The sequence below is a fragment of the Ranitomeya variabilis genome, chromosome 4, assembly GCF_051348905.1.
Source record: "Ranitomeya variabilis isolate aRanVar5 chromosome 4, aRanVar5.hap1, whole genome shotgun sequence".
Taxonomy (NCBI): Eukaryota; Metazoa; Chordata; class Amphibia; order Anura; family Dendrobatidae; genus Ranitomeya; species Ranitomeya variabilis.
In genome coordinates, this window is record NC_135235.1 from 220,410,976 (window position 1) to 220,438,257 (window position 27,282).

At 46.6% G+C, this 27,282-nt stretch overlaps 1 protein-coding gene across 1 annotated transcript in view; it reads right to left on the reverse strand.

Moving 5' to 3' along the window:
- The window catches only part of LOC143767789 (uncharacterized), a 170,133-nt gene that overhangs the window by 11,778 nt on the left and 131,073 nt on the right, over window positions 1–27,282 (reverse strand). Inside the window, exons 5-7 of the mRNA XM_077256309.1 lie at window positions 17,820–17,901; window positions 4,569–4,761; window positions 236–318 (exon numbers count right to left, since the gene is read on the reverse strand). The gene's annotated coding sequence lies outside the window, so the exon portion shown is untranslated. The remainder of the gene's footprint in view (window positions 1–235; window positions 319–4,568; window positions 4,762–17,819; window positions 17,902–27,282) is intronic.

Below are 27,282 nucleotides of genomic sequence, written 5' to 3' on the forward strand. Positions count from 1 at the left end.
TATATATATATATATATATATATATATATATATATATATATATAGCCTCAGTATTAGAAGGCAGGGACTTCGGACTATAAATTCTGACAACTCGATTGCAGAAATGTTGCGCCCCAGACAACAATAGAGCGGACATCTTGTCTATTGTCTGGCGCAGGAGTGTTGGTGGCGTTGGAGCTCGGGGGACAGCAGACACAGACAGACGTCCACACCTTCACACATCCCATTGTCTTACCTTTCTCGCTTCTTGTCGTCCCTTCTTTTACCACCGAAATTTCCACCAAAAATAACCCCCGTGAACCTCTCCGGAGTCTTGGACTAGGACACAGGATGAAATGAGTTAACGATAATCCCAATCAATAAGAAATGGTTAATGAAATAAAGAATTAAGCCCCTCTTTTTTACGGCTGGTGCCAACATTTCTTCTTTGGTTTACGCTGCATAATCCGTGATTTAGCAGCAGAACCAGTGCAGAAAATGGCACTTTAAGGACGGCAGACGCAGCGCACCCCATTAATGCGTGTCCTCATATTGCCCCGACTGTATTAGCAAGCAATTTAGGGAGCGGCTGCAGGAAGTGCGGGCTATAATTGGATGGCCTGGTGCCATAATACTTCTTCTTCACCTATAATGGTCCTGGGTATGAGGAGATGCACGACCATCGGGTCACCAGACATGGCCACTTTTACTTCTCATCCCAAAAATTGCCTCCAGACATCCCTCTAGTTTGCATGCAGCCTTATCGACATGGATGATATATGTGTATGTATATCAGGGGCACGGACCGCTGCACATAATCACAGCAAGAAGACAAGAATGCGACTGGAAAATGAGCGAAAACTCCCGACCCAACGCTGGCACACCTTGTCTGACACCTGTCCGTGAGCCGACAGACTACCACCTGCACGGGGAGAGCCGGGGGGACAAAGGACGGCAATGTAGACATTCCGGCGGAGAGTCGCCCAGACAGACGAAAGGCGCGGACAGTGCGCAAAATGGCGACTCGACCGCCGCAGAATATTAATCAGCGACTGACCCAAAACTGAGATGCAGATCGAGACCCTGAAACCCTCCAAAATGGGCAAAAATGAAAATAAAAAAGCATCGACATCCGAATACCATCGAACAAGACAAGAACCTACAGGCATTAGATCTTAATGCAAGACTGAACCCCGAGCACAGGCATCCCCCCGAGATGAGCGCGCAGATGTGTATCCCACCAACCCCCCTCGATGCAACAAAAGAACATCTAATCCCTGCAGGAAAAAAAGGAAAAATGGTGACAAAAACGCACATTGGCATCCGCCTGCCAACCCTGTACCTGACCTCCGGCTGCCTCTGCGACTCTCGACGCTGCTGTCTGTCTGTCTCCATCCTCGGTCTGTGCTGCCAGAGCGTCATGAGCGAGTCTATGCCACCCCCTCCTCCTCCTCTGCCCTCACATACACTCTCACCCCTCTACATGCAAAACCTGACGAGCACGTCGCCTGGCGAGTACGGCTAATCCGTGCCGCCTGTAACAGGTAGCTGTGCCCACTGAGCCGGGCACCCCCCGCAGGCCTCTGGAGCACCTGAATACGTAGACTCCCCCCGTGTCCATTAAGCGTCTCCTCGTCCTCCCCGATCAATAATTGCTTCTGATGCTCCATTGCTCTCACCTTGCGTTATCTGGCTGCCTTTGTGTTTGTGCATTCCTCTGTACCTTTATCCATCATACACCTGCCGCTGCCTCTTTGTCTGCTGCTCCCTCTGATGTGCCGTCGCCGTCTGCCCCCCTCTGCCTGCCCCACGCTGATTCGCACCATCCTGTCGACGCTCTTTGTCTGGTCCCATTTTTTTTTTGCACCTTCTCACCTGTCTGCCTCTCTCGCATCCCTATCCTGATTTTTTCAATTTTTCGAGACCCCCCCTACCAATTCTACCGCCGCTTAAATCCCATTGCGCGCTCGCCGTTCCTTTTTGCCCCCCACCAAAAAAAATAAAAATACCTGTTCTCGGTCTTGATTTCCTCATCTGCCCATTCTCTCTTCCTTCTTCCTCGCTGCTCTCTTTCACCATTCTCACCCCCTCCTTTTGCCGTCGCTCTCTCTCCATTCTCTCCATCCCTCCCCTCCCTCCCCGCTCGCTCTCCGCCTCCTGGGCTGCCTTTCATTTCCAGACAGGCAGAAAGCGCAATGCGGTTCTAGTCAGGATGGGGGGGAATTTATTAAACTTGTCTGGCTCTAGACACGGAGGGTAGGGTCTGTCTCTATGTGTGGGGTGATGGGATGGAGGAGACACTGGTAGGAACGGGCAGAAGGGGGGACCTGTGGGGAAGGTAGCGAAATGGTAAAGGTGGGTAGATATGCCCAATCGTTTGGTAAGCCTGGGTAGATTAACTCATCGCTGCCAGGCGACGGTGGCGCATTGCAGAGCGTGCTCGGTTCAAAAGTTAACGGCACGTCGTGTAAACCCAATTTCCAGGGCATCTATTTCCACCTATTTCTATTTCGGCTACGCGAGGCATCGGCTGCCTCGATATATTTAATTGTGGCTGCAAATAAAAAGAGTCACATATTTCCGCGTGCAAGAATGTACATCGCGTGCAAGGCCGGGTGTCCGACCGGTCGTAAATCTTCATTTTTTTTTTCAATTTTTTTTTTTAGCCCTCTCTGACATCTTCGGTCTAGACAGAGACGTGATGGTCTATTTCTGACGCTCCGAGAACACGTCTGGCAATTCCGATTTTGAGAAATAAAATGGCCGGTGCCGAAAATACTCTTGACGGGGCTAAAAATCAAATGCTTTTTTTTTTTCGGTGCACTGCGCAAAATTAATTTTTTTATGGTGCTGATGACTGTTCTAAGAAGCCGAATGTGGAGCATGGATTATATCCAACTGGATTTGGCCCCCGATCCTTAATTCCATGTCTGTCTGACTTGAAAGTGAGACTCATAAATGGAGCAATCTGCAGAATTACAATGCAGCTTCCTCCCGGGGGCGCTCTTATACCATTCGCTCCGCAAGGTGCAGCAGAGGTCGCTGAAGTCCCGAGGTTGGGAAGCATTATCCCAGTGTAGTGCCGCTGTGGGAACAGCAGGTGACGCTGCGACACTGAGGAGACAACTCTCAGGAGCTGCGCACAGACTGAAAAAAAAAGCATGCTGCCGCCCACTGCATGGCAATACAGACACAAAAGATTAAAAAGAAAAAATCACCCTGCAGCCCTTGACTCAAAATCACCAACCAGGATTGATCGGGGAGGGGAGTTTGGAAAACAAATAAAAAAAATCAGCAACAATGGAGCAAGGCAGAAAGAATATACAATATCATAATTAGTCATGGTAAGTGGAGGAAGACACGTAAAGAATCCTTATCATAGGGGTATTCCCATCTCATACGGTGGTGTCAGGTCGAAAGGGTAAGCAATCACTTTCTGACCGGTGGAGATCAATCTTTGGGATCCCCATCAATTCGCAGAAATGAGTTGACGCAGGCTTCTTACTATTTTTCCTGGACAGCAAAACTGCAGCACAGCTCTGTTCAGTGCTGTGGCCCCTTCAATGTCAGGACTGATGGGGGGTCCCAGAAGTAAGTACTTCATCCATCATAAAGTGATGCATTTCGTAAGGGTATCCTATAACCTGATCCAACATAACCTTAGACTCTCAAGAGAACAAGAACAAAACAACGGTGGTCATCAAAATGCTTCTTGGTTGAACAATTTTTGGGCAGATTTGGCAGCAAATTGGAAACCCTCCTACGGCCCAAGACCTTCTTTGGTCTAGAAATGGATTCCAATATGTACTAGATAAACAATTGCCAAAAAAAACCTTGATGGTAAATAAAGATTTCTCAAAGTTGTAATATTTTGGTGAAACATCCTTAAGTGACAACAATGGATGGAACATAGCTTGGTACTCCTTCCTTACTTGATTGTAGAGTCCCATATCCAACGATGTTGCGATGTTACGGTGAAACCCCAGGGAAAGATAGGAGGCTGTACAGTTATCTCCTGTGGTGTTATCCTCAACTATACAACCTACTACCTCATCCTGGAGCTCACTGAGAAGAAGTCCCCGAGAGTTCCTAATAGGAGCACAATAAAGAAGACAACATGGTGGAGAAGAAAGCAAATTCAACATGGTCTGTACCAGCCAGAATGTCTTCAGACATACGGAAGTAAAGCAAGACACATTACGGGATCCAAAAAGTTGGTAATCCAAGTCATGACAAAGCTCACACGCCGCCGTAGCCAAGCCGACACAGACCCGCACACTCGAGCTTGTGAGAGGGGCACAGCACAAGTTCGGATCTACGGGTTTATGGCAACCAGCAGAACATCTACACTCAACTCAACATCAAGAGTAAAGAAAACTTTTTCAGTAATTGGCAAAAACATGTTGCGTCTACATTTACATCCAAACCTAGGCCTTATAGATTTACTTAATTTAGGGTTCGTGATCAGCACCCACACAATGGCAAGATTGTCATATTGAGTCCTAGATTCGAGAACAGTAGAACACTCTCTGACATTTTATCTAAGAGGACAAAAGCTACTGCTTAAATAATAGCAAGCACCGAGTTACCGTTATTGGTGGCTTCCTAACACCCCTGAATGTCCTCGCCCCATGCACAGTCGAGAAGTAACGGCCATGTTACATGCTGCTTGGTGTGGGCGGATGTACTGGGCCCTGTGCCATGACACTGAAGGCGGTGTTGCATTTTTCGTGGCCTCTCTTTTCCTCCCTCTCCCCTCACTATGGACAATCTCCGTCGCAACTAAAAGGAACAAAGAAGAGAAATGAACACATATGAATGCAGGTTGCATGTTGGCACAGACCGGTAGATTTGCTTGGCAGCAACTGGCCCTCCGGAAAGGAATCCCTTCCTCCTTTCGTAAACGCTTCTGCCCGCTGTGTGTCTGTTGTCCGCTGTATCTTTTTCCGAACCTATGATGTCACCACTTCTTTGTCCACCTTATCAATATTTTGTGAGTGTTATCGCTCCTCTTCTTCCTAAGTTTGACTTTTTATCTGTTGCCTTCTGGCAACTTCCACCCCGTACGCCGAACATCAAACTAAAAGTTAACGGAGCGATTCTGCTCCTCCTGGATTTCAAGGCTATGATCTTACCGCATCTCTTTCTATCCCTTCCATGGTCACTTTGACAGCTCTTTGTTAATTATCGATCCCTGGCTCCATTCCTCTCCTGCCCCGATTCTCTTCATTCATTACACTCCTCCTTTTTTAACTCTGTCTCTTTCTTCCACTCCACCCATATGTCTCCCAGCTCATTCCAACACTTCCTCTTCTCTCGCCCAAGTCTCCCCAGGCTTTACCACATTCTCTTGTCCCGTTCCCCACCCAGCTTATGTTACCTCCCCTTCCTTTTCCTTAATACCCATTTACTCGCTATTTTTTCTCAGAATTATGTACCTCGAACACATAAAAACTTTTTTTCCCCCATTCCAAATAAATATTAAGATGTCAAAGTCAAAGGGACATCCTTATGAAGCCAACATATTCCTAGTATCTCCTTGACTAATAGTCCTAGACTTTTTTCCCACCGGTAAGCCAAGACCCTAGGGCTGAATGTTACCTGTAAAAGCCAATAACCATCTGTTCTGGTAATGTACATGTTAAAATACGAGACATTCTCCATCCAGCGAGCCCGTGCCAGACCGCTCAGCATGTGCAAGTCAAAGCAGAGCCCAACAACATTTCCAAGGCTGAAGATCAAATGAAAGTAATGAAGGGAAAAATATCCGATTATTACACAGGTCAACAAAAAAAATTTTTTTTTCTGGTGTCCAAAATATTTTAATGAATTTGGGGTATTTTTGGGGTGCTGATTCTGAATATGCTATCAGTTTTGCCAGATTGGCTCAAGTTTTTGACATTTTTGGTATCTTATTTATAGCACTTGTTGGTAAATGCGACGCATCATCTCATTAATTTCTTTGGATTAGTACTTGAACTGAGCAGTTCTCAATATAGTTTTGTGTTAATTAGTGTTCTAAAAGTTTGTTCATAGCTTGATTTTTGCACTAACTTTATGTTGTTGTCTGTTTTCCAGTGAAAAGCATGAACTCATCAAGAAGAAGTTGTCTTAACGATCCAGACTCATTCTGTTACATTTGTGGTGAATACACACTGCCAAAACATAGAAGAAACATAACAGACTTCGTAAAAAAAAGTGTATTTTGCCTATTTTGGGGTTATGCTTGGGGACCAAGACAAGTTTTGGGCACCACACATAGTGTGCAAAGCATGTATCGAATTATTACGAAAATGGAGCAAAGGACAAAGAAAAAGCTTCAAATTTGGTGTTCCAATGGTGTGGAGAGAGCCAAAAAATCATCATGATGACTGTTATTTCTGTGCAGTGCAAGTGCAAAGATTCAATAAGCATAACAAACGAAAATGGGAGTAACATGGAATCTGCAAGAAGGCCTGTCCCTCATTGTGAAGATGTGCCTGTACCTGTGTTTACCATAAATAACAGTCATCATGATGATTTTTTGGCTCTCTCCACACCATTGGAACACCAAATTTGAAGCTTTTTCTTTGTCCTTTGCTCCATTTTCGTAATAATTCGATACATGCTTTGCACACTATGTGTGGTGCCCAAAACTTGTCTTGGTCCCCAAGCATAACCCCAAAATAGGCAAAATACACTTTTTTTACGAAGTCTGTTATGTTTCTTCTATGTTTTGGCAGTGTGTATTCACCACAAATGTAACAGAATGAGTCTGGATCGTTAAGACAACTTCTTCTTGATGAGTTCATGCTTTTCACTGGAAAACAGACAACAACATAAAGTTAGTGCAAAAATCAAGCTATGAACAAACTTTTAGAACACTAATTAACACAAAACTATATTGAGAACTGCTCAGTTCAAGTACTAATCCAAAGAAATTAATGAGATGATGCGTCGCATTTACCAACAAGTGCTATAAATAAGATACCAAAAATCTCAAAAACTTGAGCCAATCTGGCAAAACTGATGACATATTCAGAATCAGCACCCCAAAAATACCCTAAATTCGATGAAATATCTTTGGCACCAAAAATGCTGTTGACCAGTGTTATTTATGCATCCTATACAAAAGACCACTGCTCAAACCTGAGGATGCTTTTCGGCTTGCTTTCTCCATACTGGGTTGTTAGCTTATAATTATATCCCACATAAACCTTTTTTTTCTAGGGAACTGGTGGCAGTCCAAACTCTTGGACTCCAAACAATGTTATGGCCATCAACATTTTTGGATGATTTCTAAAAAATGAAGAACCCCTCATATTGCACTTTCTACCTTGTTTCAGTCTTCATTTGTAATATTTTGACCCTCTCAAAGTATGTGTATATAGGCTCCTAAGGCTTCACCTTCATTACAGGAGAACATTGGTGAAATCCCGGGCCATGGTCATCATCTGTAGGTATAAGTGCATTCTTGACATTTCGTTGGCAACTATGGCTGGTATGATGAGTGTAGCATAAAAGTTTTTGAAAACTATTGTTATATATCTTGGGGTTAGTATATGACAAGAGGCAGCACTCAATGTCAAGTAACTGCTGTGAAAGCTGTGACAAGTTTAAAATACTAGAAGAAAAATATCTCTCAACCAAGCGTTCGGCAGGCAGATACTGTAGTTTCAGAAAAAAGGAGTTCTTTGTAGCAACTACCTACACTATTGATTTCAGTTTTTCGAGGGCTTTCAAAAAAATAATTACGTTGGACAGTGGTTTAAAGCACCAAATCCATACTACATGCAAAATACAGTATCATCTGCTTTAAAGGGTTAGGCCTCCATATAGTTTAGATAACTGTTGGCCAGTAGCTATCTCGCTGTCTCTACCATACACAGGAGCAACCACTCAGCCGAGGGCTCCTGTGACCTCTGAGAAAGCCGCTGCCAGTCATCTCTGCCTGTGGCTTATCTTAGGGCGAAGAAAAGGATTGACAGTCCGAAATTGGACTTGCTAGATCCATAACTCCTCGCCACAATCAGCTGTCGAAAGCCTCCGTATATATTAGATGATATTGATGGGTTGGGCCGACGTTAATATTATGTGTATATTGGTCTTTGTCTTGCCACATTCTCTTCTGCATCAAGAGGACAACGAGGCAGTTGAGGTTTTGCCGATTGATAACTTCTAAGATGTGTTGTCACCCGATGCGGAAGTCAGCAGTGTAGAACTAACTCTTTAAATGTTTTTTCCCCCATCTCATGAAGATCAGTGGGTGTCCAATTTATAAGACCCATCATGATCCTGAAAATTATCTGTATTTTTCCCAACTAATGTGCATGGGGGCCTGCCACATTTAGGTCCACATCAGGAGGTCAGTGGAGCACTTTAGGTTACGTCGACTGATAACTGATGGAATGGGTGCACAATTCTCCGCTCACGTCCCGATGTGGAGGTAAGAAGGGGAAGTAGGGAAATGTTTTTTTTTCCCATCTTATGAAGATTAGTGGGTGTCCAACCTATAAGACCCCTTATGATCCGTAAAATTAACCATTTTCTCCTACTAATGTGCATGGGGGCCTTTAGTCTTGCCAAGTTTAAGTCTTTATCAGGAGGTCAGCGGGGCAGTTTAGGTTACGTTGATTGATAACTGCAGGGATGCGTGCACAATACCTGCCGATCATCCACATGTCTTGGCAGGCAGGCAACAGTAGATGTGTCCGTCACACTCCCCGCTCACCTCCCGATGTGGACGTAAGCAGGGTAGAACTCTTTAAATGTTTTTTCCCCATCTCATGAAGATCGGTGGGCGTCCAACCTCTAAGACCCTTATGGTCATGAAAATGAACTATTTTTTTAAGGCACAATGGGGCCTCAGTGACCAACTGTACAGGAAACTGAAGCAACTTTCTCCCATTGAAAGAGGACATAGCACTAAATCGAAATTGCCATTTAACCATTTTTGGATCCAAGAGGTCTCCAATCCAACGATTGAAGGTGTCGCAGTGATGGAGATCCCATCCACTGTTTTAGCCTACGCATTGGCCCCCTGTTCTCCAAAGAACTAAAGCATGACCTCATTTATGTGAAATACACTGCACAGATGGGTGGCCAAGAGCACCACCGTATAGGAACAAATTATAAGGGTATGCAGTGATGGTGCCTTCAATTCAGCTACCCACCACCAATTGTAAATTGATGGCATATCCTACACAATTTTATTTTTTTTTAAGTTTTCTGTTCTTGGGATGCCTTTGTAGTGGAGTTACGCCCCTGTTTTCGTTCTGTTGCGATCACGCAGTTAATTTGCCAGGGCTTTTCGTAGATCAACTCCCTCAAAGATTAAGAAAAAGAAAAATGAGTGAAAAGTAATGTGCAAGAAAATTTCAGTAATTGTTTCTTGAGTGAAATGTTCGGTGGTCTAAATGGACATAAAAAAAGGAGAAGCGGCGTTTAATAGGGTGTAAAGTTCCAGGTTGTGAACTGTATTTTATTTGAAGGGTCGGAGCTGTAATGATTATTGGAAACACATGTTATTGGGAGTGTTCAGAGTTATTTCCACTTGTTCTGTGGCTACAATATCGAGCTCGGATGTAAGATGAAATATGACTCAGCGGCTCAGCATCTGTTGTTTATACTCTGCTCTTACAGCCACTAATATCCTTATAATATAGGGGGTCCGACTGGCCATACACAAAGTCTACAGACCATAGAGAACCAGGATCTGAAGGGTTGAAAGTGCTCGTTATTGCTCCCAACAAGGTTCCAAAAAGTCTATTCATTAGCTTTTAGAAAAAGGATGATGTTCTCTTGCATATTGGTGGAGAATAAGGACCCAAGGAAAACACGCTTTCTCATGGATCACTGGTCCAGATAGATATGTACATGTCTATGGTTTCCTTAATGACCTTGTGGTTAAAAACTCCTAATCATCACCTCAAACAGATTATTCCGGTTATAAAACCTATTTAAACTTGTGTACCACATTCAAGATCCTCATTTTTTGGCCAGAGTGAAAAGACTGGAGGACCCACTTATTTCAATAGTTTAATGCTTAAAAAGCACCAGTCATCAAATCAGAAGTGTCCAGTTTTTGCTCTTATTTTATTCTCGTGGCTCCCCTGAGTAATTCGCTTTTTGTTTTTTAAAAATCCACCACACAGTTCCAGAGATATTCGCTTTTGTATTTAGTGCTAATTTTTATGGTCTTTAGGGGCATGGCTTACAGGATCCTCTGGGGCGTGACTTAAGGCTGCTGTGCATAATTACCCTGTGAGCCACACCTCCTTGGGAAAGACCATGAAAATTAGCACTACATAAGAAGGCTCATATCTCTGGAACCGTATGGCGGATTTTAAAAAAACTAAAACTGGAATACTCAGGGGAGCAACGGAAATAACATAAGAGCAAACACTGGCCACTTTTGACTTAGTGAAAGGTCCTCTTTAATTTTTTTCTGTGGTGGTATGTTGGTAAACTGCACAGATTACCCTACAAATGTCTGATTAATTTATTTTTGAAGAATTCTTCTAACAAGTGGGTTTCGTGCAAAGCAATGGACCCTTTTAAGCAAAATTCTTAATGTCTACAGCAGTGTTCCCCAACTCCGGTCCTCAAGAGCCACCAACAGGTCATGTTTTCAGGATTTCCTTAGTATTGCCCAGGTGATAATTGCATTACCTGGAAAGGCAATAATTCCATCACCTGTGAAATACTAAGGAAATCCAGAAAACATGACCTGTTGGTGGCTCTTGAGGACCGGAGTTGGGGAACACTGGTCTACAGGGAGTTATCATAAGTTATGAATTCTGTGGTTCAAAATAGTGGTTTCGGTGTACTCTAGTAAGGCAAGTACCCTTTAAAAAATAACTTTTGGGCAGCAATGGCTCTCATATAAATGGGTAACTACATTTTGAAGAGACCCTATAGCAAGATAGTCCTAAAAAAAAAAAAAAAACGGCACAACAATTTTCTACAGCAAAATGGAAAATAGCATCATAAAGCAGGAAAATCCAAATTGTAGGGGAACATTCCCCCCACCAGAGTTGACCCTCAGCCACAACAGATTATATAGATGATAGATTCCTAGAAATCTCCATATGTTTTTACATAACCAGGCAACATAATTCTCCAGGTCAATACCATTTCGGAGATACCAAATGTCTAAGTTTTTTTTTTTAGATTTTAGTGATTCTAAAGAAAATCTGAATTTTTAAAAAATTGGTTTATGACGCCATTTTCTGAAATCCATAATATTTTTCATTTTTCTGTCGATGAACTTGGGCTTTTTTTTACGCACCATTTTTTGGTACAAATGATGTTTTCATAGCTTTGTTGGAGTATTGCCGCAATCGGAAAAAACGCCATTTCTTGATTTTCAACTTTTTTTATTTTCCGTTTTTTGGCGTTGATATAAATATGTTTATATTTTATTAGTGCGATTACGCACACAGCGATACCAAACGTGATTTATTTTGCATTCTTTACATTTTTCATTTGGACAATAAGAAGTAAAATACCAGGAAATGGCGCTAACACCACGGAAAAGAAAAATATATCCAAAAAGGATTTAAGAGAAAAAAAATTGAAAAACGTAGAGCAAATTGCTACGGTGACATGTATTTTGATTAAAACCAGGAAACATAATAACTCAACGTGTTTCGACTACAACGAGGCTTCATCAGGTGTCTGAAACCAAATGTAACATACAGCTCTCTTATTTTCTACTTTCATTTGGGGAGTGATTAAAACTTTTAGTTTTTTTATTATACTTTTTACACTTTTCTTTTTTTTTTACATTTTTTATTTAGTCTTTTTAGGGAACTCAAACTTGTAATCGCTTGATTGCCTGTACAAGACACCACAGTATTGCAGTGTATTGTGAACTCACCGGTTGAGCTTCATAGATTTCATATGAGAGGCTCGGAACGCGCTGTCGGTGGCTTTCAGAAGTGATGGCCACCGAGTGGAAGCCTCCTAGATATAGCTGCCTGTCACGCAAAAGATTACACCAATGGGATCAGATTTAGGTCTGAGGGCATCAGGTGTTGTCTACGTAACAGAATCGGCACTTGACTGCATGGAGCGGGCTCAACTCCTAAGCTCGCTCCATACATATCTGTACGACCCCAAAGTTGTCCAACTTTGGAACATTTCTTTTATTTTTTCACCTAAATGCATGGATTTTGGACTACAAATCGCTTTTGCAATTGGATTTTGGAAACTTTGCTTCGTTTGCCTTCTTTAGCCTTTTGTCTATCCCTTGCTCCAGAATGAGTTAACTGAGAATTCATCAGCTAGTTCGTTCTGACAGTCCGACTTTCTTTTTTTCTGTGCCTCTTTCAGCTTATTGACGACCACATCAAAGTTGAAGGTGTGGAGAAACATGGAGCCCGTAAAAGGTGCAAAATTTGTAACATAACCAAATTGCAAACCTGATTTTTAACCCCGAATACATTGATTTAAATAATAAAAAAAGTGGACAACTCTTTAAAACCTGCGTTGGACTCATCTCCTTATAATAAAAAAATGATGGCGGTGGGCAGCAAATAAGTCCCCGGCTGGTTCGGACTTTCCATTTTTGCCCCAACCTTCTGTTTTTCAGATCTTCTGATTGTTATATGGAAATTTTCGACACTCGGTAGGGGAACTCGCCCGAAGTTTTTGAAAAAAGTTTTCAAGGACGTTTTTTTTTTTTTACAACGAGGAAGGAGGAGGCAAGAGAGGACGAGGCATCCTCCATCACCTGCAGAGCTGAATGCGGCGGTTTCCTCCTCCGTACGGAGAGGGCAGGGGGTGGCAGAAGTGACGGAAAGCTCTTACCGTTAGCTCTGATCCCTGTTGCTATGGGAGCCGGATCCGCCGCTCGTCTATATATTGGGCACATGCCCAGATATCTCTCCTCCTTTGTCTCTCCCTCCTTCCCTCGCTCCCTCCTCTGAGACATGGTCTGCTGTTTCTTGTTCCTCGCACCTCTCCCGCTTCGGAAGATCACACCTTTGTGTCTCGCACGTTTCTCCCTTATTCTCTACCTTCGCACCCTGGCAATTTCTTTCTAAAATTCCTATATATTTTATTTATTTTGCCGCCCGTCATTGCCCGCGATTTTCCCGATATTGCCATTTTTCATCTGTTACCTTTAATATTTCTTTCTTTTTTCTCCTTTATTTTGCCTGTCGTCTACATCCCCCCCACGTTGCTCGCCTCTCCTCGTCTTCCTCTCCCCACCCCAACGCTCTCATTAATTCATAACACGCAGCACTGCGTCTGATGCCAGGATACCAGGCTGGCACCCGCCACGATGCCACAGAGACGCGGCTCGCCGCAGCACCTGCATGAAATCCACCGACGCCCATTAATCTGAAATACATTACTTTTTCATAATTTTCAGATAATTTGTGTAACCCCCCCGCCCTCCCTAAAAAAAAAGCGTTAACGCTCACCTGATGGGGCGGACTGGCACTGCAGGGGTTAAGTCTGTCAGACTATGACTGGGTCTTGTAGGGATTAGTTGGCGGTCTCGTACTCTGTCACACGCGATTACTCCTTTTTGAGTTATTGAGTCTGCTGTGATCGCCACAACCAATTCATCTCCCCGACCCCACCGTCCGCGACACGCAGAGGTATTCGGGACCGTGACCACCATGGCCGCCCCCCGGACTCTCACCGGCTCCCACTTTCCTTTGTACTGCACACTGCAGTATATATATATATATATATATATATATATATATATATATATATATATATAAATATGTGGTCAGACATATCTGTACATTGCTTTCCACAGAGTACAGCGGAATGCTCCGGGGGTCATAATTATCATCCACCTGAGACAGAAATGATCAAGAAATATGTGCACAGCTATCTTATGTAATTGTATGTTACAGATCTGCCATGTTAGCTAGATGATAGATAAGATAGATAGATAATAGATAGATAGATAGATAGATAGATAGATAGATAGATAGATAGATGATAGATACATAGATGATAGATGATAGATAATAGATAGATAATAGATAGATGATAGATAATAGATAGATAGATGATAGATAATAGATAGATAATAGATAGATGATAGATAATAGATAGATGATAAATACATAGATGATAGATAATAGATAGATGATAGATAATAGATAGATAGACAATAGATAATAGATAGATAGATAGATAATAGATAGATAATAGATAGATGATAGATACATAGATGATAGATAATAGATAGATAATAGATAGATGATAGATAATAGATAGATAGATGATAGATAATAGATAGATGATAAATACATAGATGATAGATAATAGATAGATGATAGATAATAGATAGATAGACAATAGATAATAGATAGATAGATAGATAGATAATAGATAGATAATAGATAGTTAAAAGATAGATAGATAATAGATAGATAATAGATAATAGATAAATGATAGATACTAGATAGATAGATGATATAGATAAATAATACATAATATATAGATGATAGATAGATAGATAGATAGATAGATAGATAGATAGATAGATAGATAGATAGATAGACAGATTATTTAAAAATAGAAAAAAGAGGCACCACTCCAAATACTTCTCCTAGTGAGAAAAGGAGTTTAATGGCTGGTGGCCATTAAACTCCTTTTTTTCACTTGGAGAAGTATTTGGAGTGGTGCCTCTTTATTCTATTTTTACATTATCTTGCAAGGAAGGGATTCCAAGCGTGGGAGGCCGTGCACCCAAAGTGCTTTTGTATCTGTGCTGTTCCAGCATTTGTTTGATAGATGATAGATAGATAGATAGATAGATAGATAGATAGATAGATAGATGATATAGATAGATAATAGATACATGATGGATAGATAGATAGATTATATATAGATATTAGAAACACACTACATAGTTAATAGAAGGATAGACAAATATACCTATTATCTGTCCGTATATCTATAGAACTATTGGATGTGGTGCCTGCCTCCTATCTGACACTACTCTCCTCCCTTTTACCTACAGGTGATATAACCAGTTCTCATTGCCCATTCATCTTGTAGACTTAGAGCCTCAGAGAGACGGGTTTGTTCATTTGATTGTAGGCCCATAAGTGACATGTACAGTAGAAATAGGACCCATCAGAGGGATGTCACCTTGCCGTGGTTGATGGGCACACATGAAATGGCCAATAGATGCAATAAGAACCCTTCATTTTTTGTAAGTACTTCTTACTGAGTAACAATACAGCCTAGATCTAATGTTTCCAGTGTTTTCATATATCTTGGCTTTCACGGAGAGCTGCTGTTTTTACTTGCTGTATCCACCCATCTATCATAGAGATATATTTTCGTTCTTTGTGGGGTTATTGATGAGAATAGCAGCAGGACAGTTGTGCTGGTGGTTATTCTGGGAGTTGTAGTCCTTGAACCTCACTCACAGTGAACAGACGCTTATATAAGATCCCATTTTTGGAGTAAGCGTCTGCCGTCCACCTCCAGACGTCTCGCCCCGGGTGACCGTTCCTTCCTCTCTCCTCTCCTCCTCACTGGAGAGAACTAATGATCTCATTACTTGAGCAGCTCCAGATTTCACAATTTTTTTTCTTTTTTTCTTTGTATCGCAACAGAAGTGAAAGTCCTATCGCAATATTGTCCTGACCCTCCCAGGACGACCGGTTCTGATGGCCCCATGGTACTGGATTGAGGCGAGGACCGGAGATGGTAATTTTTAACTTCTTACAAAACACACAGAGGATTATTAAACCTGGTCGTGACTTCTCGCTCTGTGAATTTCCTCTTTGGCCTGCCCGGACCACCCTTTATTCACTTCCCACCTTGTGTCCTGCACTTGTCTTTGTAGTTTGGGTTTCTGCCAAGTCCGGGGGTGAACTGACCCTTATTATGACCGCCTATGCTTTCGGAGTATTTCTTGAATCGTGTCGCCTGGACGCTTCACACATCAAATATCTACGGCTTTTACTAAGGGAAAATAGGCAAAAGAAATACCTTTGCGGCGTTGTTACGGTCTTGTGACATTGGGGGAAATGGCCGCCGATCCCTTCGTTGATACTCGTCTTTTTTTGCGCCGAGCCCAACTTCCCGTCTCAACCGGGCACAAAAACTTCTAACGAGAAGCTGCAAACATGGGTAAAATCAGGAGGACAATAATGGGGGCGAGTATCACCCCACGCCATAATTACTGGGGTTCTTCCTCTTGGTTTCCCTCTCTCCTCGTCTCGTTTTCTTTCTCACCTCCCCCCCTCCGCATGCCACCGGCTGGCGTGTCAGACTGCCAAGGGAGCCAGCTCCCTGGCAACGCTGAACCCTGGCACATCTCCCGACGCTCACTAACTCAAGCTGTGTTTAACACCTTCAAGCCTGAGCTCGCCGTGCCACCGAGACACCGCAGCAGCTGATTTTTTACCTGAAGGACAACAACACTTCCTGTGCTCAGCATCCACATCAATGTTGACGTCTGAAGATTTGGAATGTGATTGGCTGATAGAACTTTCACTTTTTGGCCACGTTCATACGGTCAGTGTTTGGTCAGTATTTTACCTCAGTATTTGTAAGCTGAAACCAGGAGTGGAACAATCAGAGGAAAAGAATAATAGAAACTCATCATCACTTCTGCATTTATCACCCACTCCTGGTTTTGGCTGCAAATACTGATGTAAAATACTGACCAAATACTGAACGTGTGAATGTGGCTTTAGGGTGTATTTCTGTCTTGTACATGTATGACATCTTATGGTGGCAATAGTCCATCATCTAATGGGTACGGAGGCGTCATTACTCTCTTGTAAAGGCAGACATTGATGGAAAGAAGGATTGGGCATATTGGATTTTAGCATGCCCAATCCTATGTTTTCAAAAAGAGGATATATCGATAGATAGAGTATAGATAGATACTAGACAGATAGATAATAGATAGATGGATATCTGTTGCCTGTTGCTGCTTTTCTCTTTTTTTCCAGAAAAATAGTGTAAAACAAGTACTGGAAGCAGCAATGAATATATATTCCACTATACATATCAGTAGCCTATAGAATAAGTGGTATACATCTGCTGGTGGATGAATGGTAGACCATTCGGAGAAATTGTGGAAACCAAAGAAAAAAGCTGAACATGTGATCAAGAGAATATGGGACAAGAAAGTATATAAAGATAAAATACCTTTATTGACAAAGTGATAAGAGGTAGCACCACATACTAGAGGTGCCCGCACCATCAATAAAAGGAAAACATAATTATGTACAGTAAAAAATGTCATAAAGACCAAACCGCCAGGTAATCAATAGATGCTATATATCAATGTAAATATATTTAACAATGTATTGTGAGCTGCAATCTGCGTACATTCAGGAGATAACGTGCCCCACAACAATAAGAGTCCAAGACTGGGAGGGACAAAAGAAATATGTAGATATGTGGGGGTCAAGGTATGAGTGCTTCTAGAATACAATAATTGGTAATTATGTGCATAGAACCACCATAGTAAGCTCAAATTGTAGGCAGTGAGATTAGAGGACTGACTGGACGGGATAAAGCACCTATATTATAGGACCAGGGAAGTGACAGAGGTGGAGCATGGTTTCTGTGAGCCCTGAGAAGTAATAAGAGTAGGGTACGATTTCTGTAAAGCCTAGGATGTAATTAAGGAGAAATAGACTATCTGGGTGGAAGGTCGTTCAGGTGCGGAGCAGACCCCGACGCGCGTTTTGGACGGTGTCCTTCATCAGGGAGAATAGATAGATAATGGATGTGTCGGGACCCTCCTGCTTTTCTCTGGGGTCTGGCAAACTATTACTTGGTAGAGAAACTGCAGGGACCCCACGCCCTCTAGTGCTGAGATTGGGAAGTGCAGGCTGGAAGAATCGACTTACCTGGCATGACTGATGATGAAGATGATGGTGCTCCGCATACAGGTGATTCCTGCACCAAACACATCACACCGGGTCTTCAATTCTGTAAAGGGAAGAAGAGAGCAGAGTGAGAAGAGCAGATTCCTGGGCTCTGACTCCAGGTCACCAGCGTATGATTCACGGGCAGACATGTGATCCTATTGTAGTGGGAAGCACTGATGTCACAGGATCACAATCGCTCCAAGAATTTGTTATCTTTTTCCTCTTAGGAATTTCCGGGCATGTGATAAATGGTAATATGTGGCTCCTGAGACGCCCCTGAAACATGTAACCCTGCACAAAGTCGCACCAGCATGATGCCCGATTAAATTATGCTGCAGCGCTTCTTGAGCTGCCCATGGATTTGCCTGTGATGTTGGGGGTCCTCACACTCTGTAGGTGCCCTACAATCTGCCTGTGTGAGGACCCCCAATATCACAGGTAAACCCCATCATAAATCCTTATATCTCCGTTTCCCGGACTTCAGTAAGGATGGGGATCATCCACAATGGGTTTCACTTTGGTCCTAATACTTTCACCATCAGAATCGGAGAGGTTTTCAAGCATCACTTTAATTATCTAAAAACTCCATAGATATCCATGGGCACCTAAATCTAAGTTCTGGCCCTCTACGCCCTACCCCAAGACCAGTGGGACCCTGTAGTTGACAGTCTTATGTATGAATGGACACCACTGAGCACTCTCTCAATTTTAGGCTCTGCCCCCTCCCACCATAGGCACGTACCCATCAGTTTTGACCATCATAAAAAAAGCCTTATTTTTTTTAATAAGTGCCCCCTCTCCAGGTGCTGATAACCACAGTATACTCCTGTACCAGCCATGCCATCTAAAGTCTGGCTGGATTAGGGAGGTTCATCCTCATCAGTGTGAATGTCATTAATTGGAAGACAGATTGGCTCGTTATCCACGAGCTGCGCTCCACCGAGATAATTAGCGATGCACACACTACAACTGGCATGATGGCTACCATAGCGCACAGCGTCTTTTCTCAGCCGTGCCATGAAATGGCGTTCATACTTGTTATCTTGTTGGCTTCACTGATAGTCATTATGTCCAGAAGAACATTCCCTCTAGAAGCTAATCCACAGAACTGTCCTCCAGAGCCAATCACCATGTACTGGAATGTGGGGATTCACTACAGGATCAGTAATGTATGTTCACAGTGACCGCACCAGCAGAATAGTGAGTGCAGCTCTGGGGTATAATACAGGATGTAACTCAGGATCAGTAATGTATGTACACAGTGACTGCACCAGCAGAAAAGTGAGTGCAGCTCTGAAGTATAATACAGGATGTAACTCAGGATCAGTAATGTAATGTATGTACACAGTGACTGCACCAGCAGAATAGTGAGTGCAGCTCTGGGTTATAATACAGGATGTAACTCAGGATCAGTAATGTATGTACACAGTGACTGCACCAGCAGAATAGTGAGTGCAGCTCTGGGGTATAGTACAGGATGTAACTCAGGGCCAGTAATGTAATGTATGTACACAGTGACTGCACCAGCAGAATAGTGAGTGCAGCTCTGGAGTATAATGCAGGATGTAACTCAGGATCAGAAATATAATGTATGTACACAGTGACTGCACCAGCAGAATAGTGAGTGTGGCTCTGGAGTATAATGCAGGATGTGACTCAGGATCAGTAATGTAACGTATGTACACAGTGACTGCACCAGCAGAATAGTGAGTGCAGCTCTGGGGTATAATACAGGAGGTAACTCAGGATCAGTAATGTAATGTATACAGTGACTGCACCAGCAGAGTAGTGACTGCAGCTCTGGAGTATAATACAGGATGTAACTCAGGATCAGTAATGTAATGTATGTACACAGTGACTGCACCAGCAGAATAGTGAGTGCAGCTCTGGAGTATAATACAGGATGTAACTCAGGATCGGTAATGTATGTACACAGTGACTGCACCAGCAGAATAGTGAGTGCAGCTCTGGAGTGTCATACAGGAAGAGGCGGAGCCTGCTTGCCGTGTGCTCTGTGTGCTGCCTAGAGAGAGCTCCTGGGAAGGGAGGTAAAGTTTTTCATCCAGGACTTTTTGTCTGCCCCCTTCCCAGGAAAGAAGGCTCATTTTGGGACTGGCCTCCGGGGCTGGGCCCCCGGCTCCCACCTCCCGGTCCAAGCCGGCGGGGGGTGGGAGGACTCCAACTCCGGCTAGGGCCACAAGATCTGGCCAAGGATCAGGCAAGGGATCCAGTGTGAAGACCCGTAGGACCCCTGAGGCCGTAGCGGCTCCTTCCCCCGGAGGTAGGCCTAGTACGAGCAGGGGTGCTGCAGCGGTGCCCCTTGGTTGGGGTACCAAGGCGGCTAGGGAATCCGCCATGGGCTATGGTTCACGCATCCATGCGCACCTCTGCAAGTATGAGGACGCCTCAAGGAAGCTAAAATCCCTCTGGGGGTAGTTGAGGGTAGCTAAGGAGAGGTCTGACAGGGCCTCCGGCAATAAGAAGGCCGAGCTATCCGCCGCGGTCAAGAAGATAAAAAAATCCATACAAGACCTGGAAAGCCGGAGGTGTGAGATCCTGGATGGCAGCGGGCCCTTCCGTGAAAAGTTGGAAAATGACGACCAGTTCAGAGCCATGACCGGTGGGGCTCCGGAGGGGTCACGGAGCTCCGGCCAGGTGGTGGAGGAGGATGATGAGGAAGAGGAATGCGAGAAGGAGGTCGCGCCCTACCCACCGCCTGGTGGCCTGGTAAGAGATCTCCAGGCGTCGCATAGCGGGATAGCCCCCGAGCAGGTGGCTCTCCCGTCAGATTCTGGCCCTTCAGGGGACAGCGGGAGCGAGGGGGAGGATGAGGATGGTGGTAGTAGCAGCGAGGGGGGCTGCCTTGTCATGCAGCAGATCCGGCAGATCGAGTCCCCGGTCCGTTTTAACCAGCTGAGGTTCGGGGATGAGATCTGTGAGGACGAGGCAACCAGGAGGGGGATGAAGAGAAAGGCAAAGAAAAGTAAGAAGAAGAAAACATCTACTGTGGAGAAATATGTGTATGTCCCCCTCTCTGGGGCCCCCCGATCCCGCTGTGCGGCACCCGCTACCCACCCCGGCTCGGGCTCTGTTGTGGGTCCGCAGCGAGGGAGCAGGGAGATTACAGGCCATGACACGCAGGGCGCTGCCTCTGTTTGTGGTAACGGAGGGGGTAGTGATGTGTCTGATATGGAGCATGGTGTGGAAGGTGGCCCAGAGGTGGGCAAGAGAGTGGCATCCGGGACCGCATCTCCGGCGGTGAGCGCTGGGGTGTCCGGGTCCCCCACTTACGGATCCCCTAAAACTGGATCGCTTCTGGGGACCCAGGCACTTAGTAAAGTAAAGGGGGAGGGGCCTGCGGCTCCGGCAGAACCGGCTCATAAAAAGAAAATGGTGGGGGCTCCCCTGGTGGGGTCTGCGGTGAAGTCGGCATTGGGGGCACCGCCGCTGGTGGATGCTGAGGGGGAGTGGCCTAGCCTGGGGCCGGCTGCTGGAGTTGCTGTGGCCAGGCTGTTTGTGGCCCAGGGTGTGGTGGTGGGGGGCGCTGTGCCTCAGGGGACTGGTACCGCCGGGGGGATTCCTGGGGGTGGATCCAGCTCTGGGTCGGCTCTGGGGGTCCCGCTGCGGCCGGTCTCAGGGGGCGTGGCCTCCTCGGCACCTGCTGCCCATGTAGGAGCAGCTTTGGATAGCTGTGCTGTGCGGCTGGAGGCTGGGGGCGTGGCTTCCCAAGCAAAAGAAAAAAAAATGAACTTAGCTGCGGTCTGCAATGGAGCAGGGACTGCAGCTGCAGCAGACAGCAGCAAGGGCGCCTGCCTGGCGGGGTCCCCTGAGTCTGGGGGCTTACCTGCGGTGGGGGCTCCGGTGACAAGGCAGGATGGAGGTGAGTCTGCACCTGGCTTCCTACCTGCCAGTGAGGGAGGAGACTCTGCGCCTGCTGTGGTGCCAAGTCAGGCTGTGTTGCTTAAGTCCTATGGCAGCAGGACCCTTAAAGGGACACAAGCGCTGTGTGTGCCAAACCCCCCAGCAGGGAAGATGCCACCAGTAGGTGGCGGTAGCAGAGGGGAAACAGAACCTGGAAGTACCCAAAAGGTGAGGCAAAATAATATTTAACCCCAGTGTGCATGTGAGTGAGAGTGGGGTGACTGATGGAGTGGATGAGGAGGGTGCGGGTATGGAAGTGTCTATGGTTGAGAATGCGAGTGGCAGTGCGTCTAAGGTGGCAAGTGTGAGTACGGTGTCTGATGGTAGTGGGAGAAGGGGGGAGGGGGCCGGTCCATCTGCACCCCCAGCCACAGGCTCTCTGAGTTATTCGGGGGTGGTGGCTGGAGCCTCGGGGTCTAGTCAGGGGGTTTCCTCGCCTCTGGACCTCAGGGATAGCGTCTTGCGGCGCCGTTTCCTGGAGGCCCTCAAAAAGGGAGAACGGACGATCGAAGTAGAGGGAAGAGTGGTGGACTTGGCCTTTTGGCTGGATAGACACGGCCAGGCTGCCTTCCAAGATAAAAGGGAAGGAGAAATGGTTTGGTCCCTCCCAACAGTCGGGCAGGGGGTGGCCAGGCGGAATGTGGTCCGTCTTCGGTGGAGGGGCAGTGAAGCGTGCCCGCCAAGGGCGAGGGTTGTGGAGCTCCTTCTGAAGATGGACTTCAGGGCGATGGACATCTTTGCCCTGATTCATCCGTTTGGCACCTCCTTCTTCGATGTCAGTTTTGTTCGGCCAGAGGGCTTGGAGCTTTTCTGGTCGAATTTCGAACTGGCAAAGGGGGAGCCCGGCTGGCGAGACTGCCGTGCAGGCGGTGTCTCGCCAAAATAGTGTAAAGAGGGTGACCGTTCTGACAAGTAATGAGTCACTCTCTGGGGTCGACATAATGACGTGGCTTTCCCGTTATGGGGAAGTCACCGAGGTCCCTAAAAAAAATAGGGACGAGTTTGGCATTTGGTCAGGGGGCTGGACCTTCATGGTATAGTTGAAGGTTTCAGGAGGTACGGTCACCCACATCCCCTCCTCAGCATTTCTGGGGAGGGACAGAATCCAGATCTTCTACCAGGGGCAACCGAAGGTCTGCCACAGGTGCGGTGATCCCCGCCACTTCAGCGCAGGCTGCAAGGTGCAGAAATGTGCCTTGTGTGGCGGGGTAGGCCATCTTGCCGCGGCCTGTGGTGACATTAGGTGTCACCTGTGTGGTGACCTAGGTCACCCGTATAGCCGCTGCCCCCGTTCCTTTTCCAGCACCATCTCTGGCCCGGCAGGGGGGAGCCAAGGGGGGGTCCCCGGTGGTGCAACTTCTGCTAGGGCTGAGGGTGGAGGCGTGAGGGGAGCTGAGGGGTCAGTGAGGAAAGGCGAGGCTGGTACATCTGCCCACCAGTGGCAACAGGTGAGGAGCCGTAAGGGCAGGGGGCAGGATAAGCCTCAGGCAACTGGGGTGATGACTGCCCCCACCCTGGAGGCGGCAGCCAAAGCCTCTGAGGCCCTGGGGGAAAAGGCGGTGAGCGAGGAGATCCGGAGGATGGAGAGGGAGGAGTTGGCTGCTTCTGATAACTCTTCCCAGTTTGAAAGTCTGGATGAAGAGGTGGTGGAGCAGCCTAAAAAAACGGGTGACAATCGTACCGGTAAAGGTACTGTCACATTAAGCGACGCTGCAGCGATATCGACAACGATGCCGATCGCTGCAGCGTCGCTGTGTGGTCGCTGGAGAGCTGTCACACAGACAGCTCTCCAGCGACCAACGATGCCGAAGTCCCCGGGTAACCAGGGTAAACATCGGGTTACTAAGCGCAGGGCCGCGCTTAGTAACCCGATGTTTACCCTGGTTACCAGTGTAAATGTAAAAAAAAAACAGTACATACTCACCTTCTGATGTCCGTCAGGTCCCTGGCCGTCTGCTTCCCGCACTGACTGTGAGCTCCGGCCGTAAAGTAAAAGCAGAGCACAGCGGTGACGTCACCGCTGTGCTGTGCTTTACGGCCGGCCGGCGCTCACAGTCAGTGCGGGAAGCAGACGGCCAGGGACCTGACGGACATCAGAAGGTGAGTATGTACTGTTTTTTTTTTTACATTTACAATGGTAACCAGGGTAAATATCGGGTTAGTAAGAGCGGCCCTGCGCTTAGTAACCCGATATTTACCCTGGTTACCATTGTAAAACATTGCTGGCATTGTTGCTTTTGCTGTCAAACATGACGATACACGCCGATCTGACGACCAAATAAAGTTCTGGACTTTCAGCAACGACCAGCGATATCACAGCAGGATCCAGATCGCTGCTGCGTGTCAAACACAACGATATCGCTATCCAGGACGCTGCAACGTCACGGATCGTTATCGTTGCAAAGTCGTTTAGTGTGAAGGTACCTTAAGAGTCGGAAGAAGAGGAAAAACAAGGCTAAAAAATCTAAGCCCCCCCCCTGGCCACTAGGGTGCATACGGAAGGGCTCACCGACTCCCCTCTGATCCCCCTCTCCAATCGGTTCCAAGCCCTCGATGACTCTGCTGTGTCGGAGGTTGGGGGTGAGGGGCCGGACGCAACATCTGGGGTGCCTTCGGGGAGTGGTGAGGTCTGTCCTCCGGGGGATTCACACTCCTTTGGAGGGGGGACTACCTCGGGGTCCAGGGGCGAGGAATCTATTTCTGGGAAGTCCAGTGCTTTAAAGGAGGATATGGACACCTCGGTGTCTTTAAAGCGGAGGGGTGAGTCGGGCTCCTCCTCAGAGGGGGAGAGGAAATCAGGGGGTACGGTTAAAAAACAGGCCATCTAACTCAATCACCCATGATGGCGGAACCTACCCCGTTGACTCTGGCGTCGATTAATGTCGCCAGCATAAAGTCAGGTACGGCTAGATTTACGGCCTTTGATTTTTTTCACCCGGGTTGAGGCTGATATTTTATTTTTGCAGGAGACCAGACTAACGGACCTGGGGTCCATCTACAAAGCAAAGAGGGAATGGAGGAGTGGGCCCTCATACTGGTCTCTTGCAGCCGAGCCGTATAGCGGGGTAGTGGTCCTTTTTAAGACCGCGGAGGTAGAATGCAGACGGGTGATCGAGGTAGAAATGGGGAGATGTTTGGTCCTTGACGTCTTCATGAGGGGACAGGAGCTTCGGCTCATCAATATCTATGGCCCGCAATCTAAGTGGGACCGTAAATGTCTCTTCCTGAGGATCAAGCCCTATCTTTTTACGAGCCGGCAGGTGGTCTTCGGTGGGGATTTTAATACTGTAACCAGACTCCATGATAGGGGAGGCCCCGGAGACCGGCTGGCTTATGATAGCGTAGCCTTGAATAGCATAGTAAGCGAAGCTCGCCTGGTGGATGTACACATCCGGCACACCCCAGGTCACGGGGGTTTCACCTTTTTTAGGGGAAGCAGTAGGTCTAGGATAGATAGGTTTTTTTTAAAGGAGGAAGCCATCTCTTCTGCAGTGTCCGCTGTTGAGGTGGAGTTCTCCGATCACTGTTTCATTTTCTTTACTTTGAATGTTACAGAGACCCCCCGGATGGGGAGAGGCCTATGGAAGCTGAATTCGTCCCTTCTGGAAGAGGCAGAAGTAAGACAGTCCTTTGAGGAATTTCTTCAGAGCCAGGTACCTCTCTTGGGTCTTTGTAGCAGTAAGTCTGAGTGGTGGGAGATCTTCAAAAGAAGGGTCGCAAGGTTCTTCCGTCAGCTCTCGAGCCTCAGGGGCCTGAACAGGTACCGCCTGTATCGGGAGCTGGGGAGGAAACTCGAGCAGCTCGTCTCAACTGGAGGGGACCGAGAGGAAATCTCCAGGGTGAAGACCTTGCTCAAGGGGTGCCAGTATGATAGGCACACATCCTTAGTTTTTGAGAGGGAATTTCGTGAGGTACCGCTCGCCCGACCCTTACAGAAACTGCAGGTTGTCAGTGAATTGTAAGATGGTGAGAGGACTGATTGACAGTACGGGGTCCCTGAACAGATCCAAATCAGGGATCCTGGAGGTGGTCAGATCCTTCTACTTGCACCTCTTGGGGAGGAGGGATCCTGATCGGGATGAGATGTCGGCTTTCCTGACTGAAACCATCCCTGAGCCAGGGGATGACCCCTCTCTTCATGTTTTGGCAGAAGCAATCAGGGAAGAGGAAGTGAGACGGGCGATTGATGGGCTCCGGCCCAAAAAGTCACCCGGTCCGGATGGTTTAACATCCGAGTTCTACAAGACTTTTAGGGACTCTTTGGTCCCCCTCTTGACTGAGGTGCTTAATGAGTGCCTCTCCTCGGACATTCTGCCCAGTTCAATGGGGAAGTCAGCCCTGATTATCCTGTCAAAGGGTAAAGACTCGTCCCGTATTGAGAATTGGCGTCCCATAGCGCTTCTCAATACGGACCGAAAGGTTCTGGCAAAGGTGCTTTTTAATCGGTTGGTGCAGTTTGCGCCCCGGCTCCTTTCGGGGGCCCAGCACTGCTCTGTTCCAGGCCGCAGTACATTTAGTGCTGTGCTCGGTGTCCGGGAGGCAGTGGAGCAGGGCAGGGCAGGTCACTGGAAGGGGTACTTGCTGTCCTTAGACCAGGCGAAGGCCTTTGACTGGGTTAACCATGAGTACCTCTGGTCCGTCCTTCTGAGGTATGGTCTGCCTGGGAGGTTTGTTGATTGGTTGAGAGTTTTATACAATGGGGCAGAGACTTTTCTGCTCGTGAACGGTTGGGTTGGACACCCTTTTGAGGTGAGGTCTGGTGTCCGCCAGGGCTGTCCTCTGAGCCCACTGTTATACGTGTTTGCGATCGACCCCCTTTTAAGGAGGGTGGAGCGTGAACCGTTGGTGGGAGTCAGGATGGACCAGGTGGAGCCAGAGGCCGCCTTGAGGGTAGTGGCGTACGCTGACGATGTTTCCCTTTTTATATCCTCGAGAGAGGAGGCAGATTGGGTGATGTCTGAGGTTGAACGCTACTCGGTGGCATCCGGGTCCATGATCTACCGGGACAAGTGTGAGAGTCTCTGGCTGGGAGGGGGAGATCCAAGTTTTGATCTCCCGGACACCCTTCCAGGGCCTCAGGCCACAGCAAAAATATTAGGCATCAGTTTCGGCCCGGGGGACTATCCCTAGCAAAACTGGGAGGGCAGACTTAAGATTGCCGCCCAGAAGGTGGATCAGTGGAAGGGTTGGTCTTTGACCCTAAGGGAAAGGGTTAGTCTTGCCAAGGGCTATTTGCTTCCTTTGCTAATATATTTGGGCAGCGTTTGCATCTTGCCAGAGCCTCTTTGGACACGGGTCTACAGCCTGTTTTTCCAATTATTATGGGGAAATAGGCTGAACCTAATCAAGAGGGAGGTCACGTACCGCATGAGGAGACTAGGAGGCTTAGAGAGGGCTCCTCTGTGGGTATTCTCCTGTAGGGGGTGGTTTCGGCCTTTCTTCCAGGAATGGGAGACAGGAGGGCAGGTAAAGGACCTTCGTACACCTCATGGGCATCTTCCGGCTTATGCTACCCCGGTTC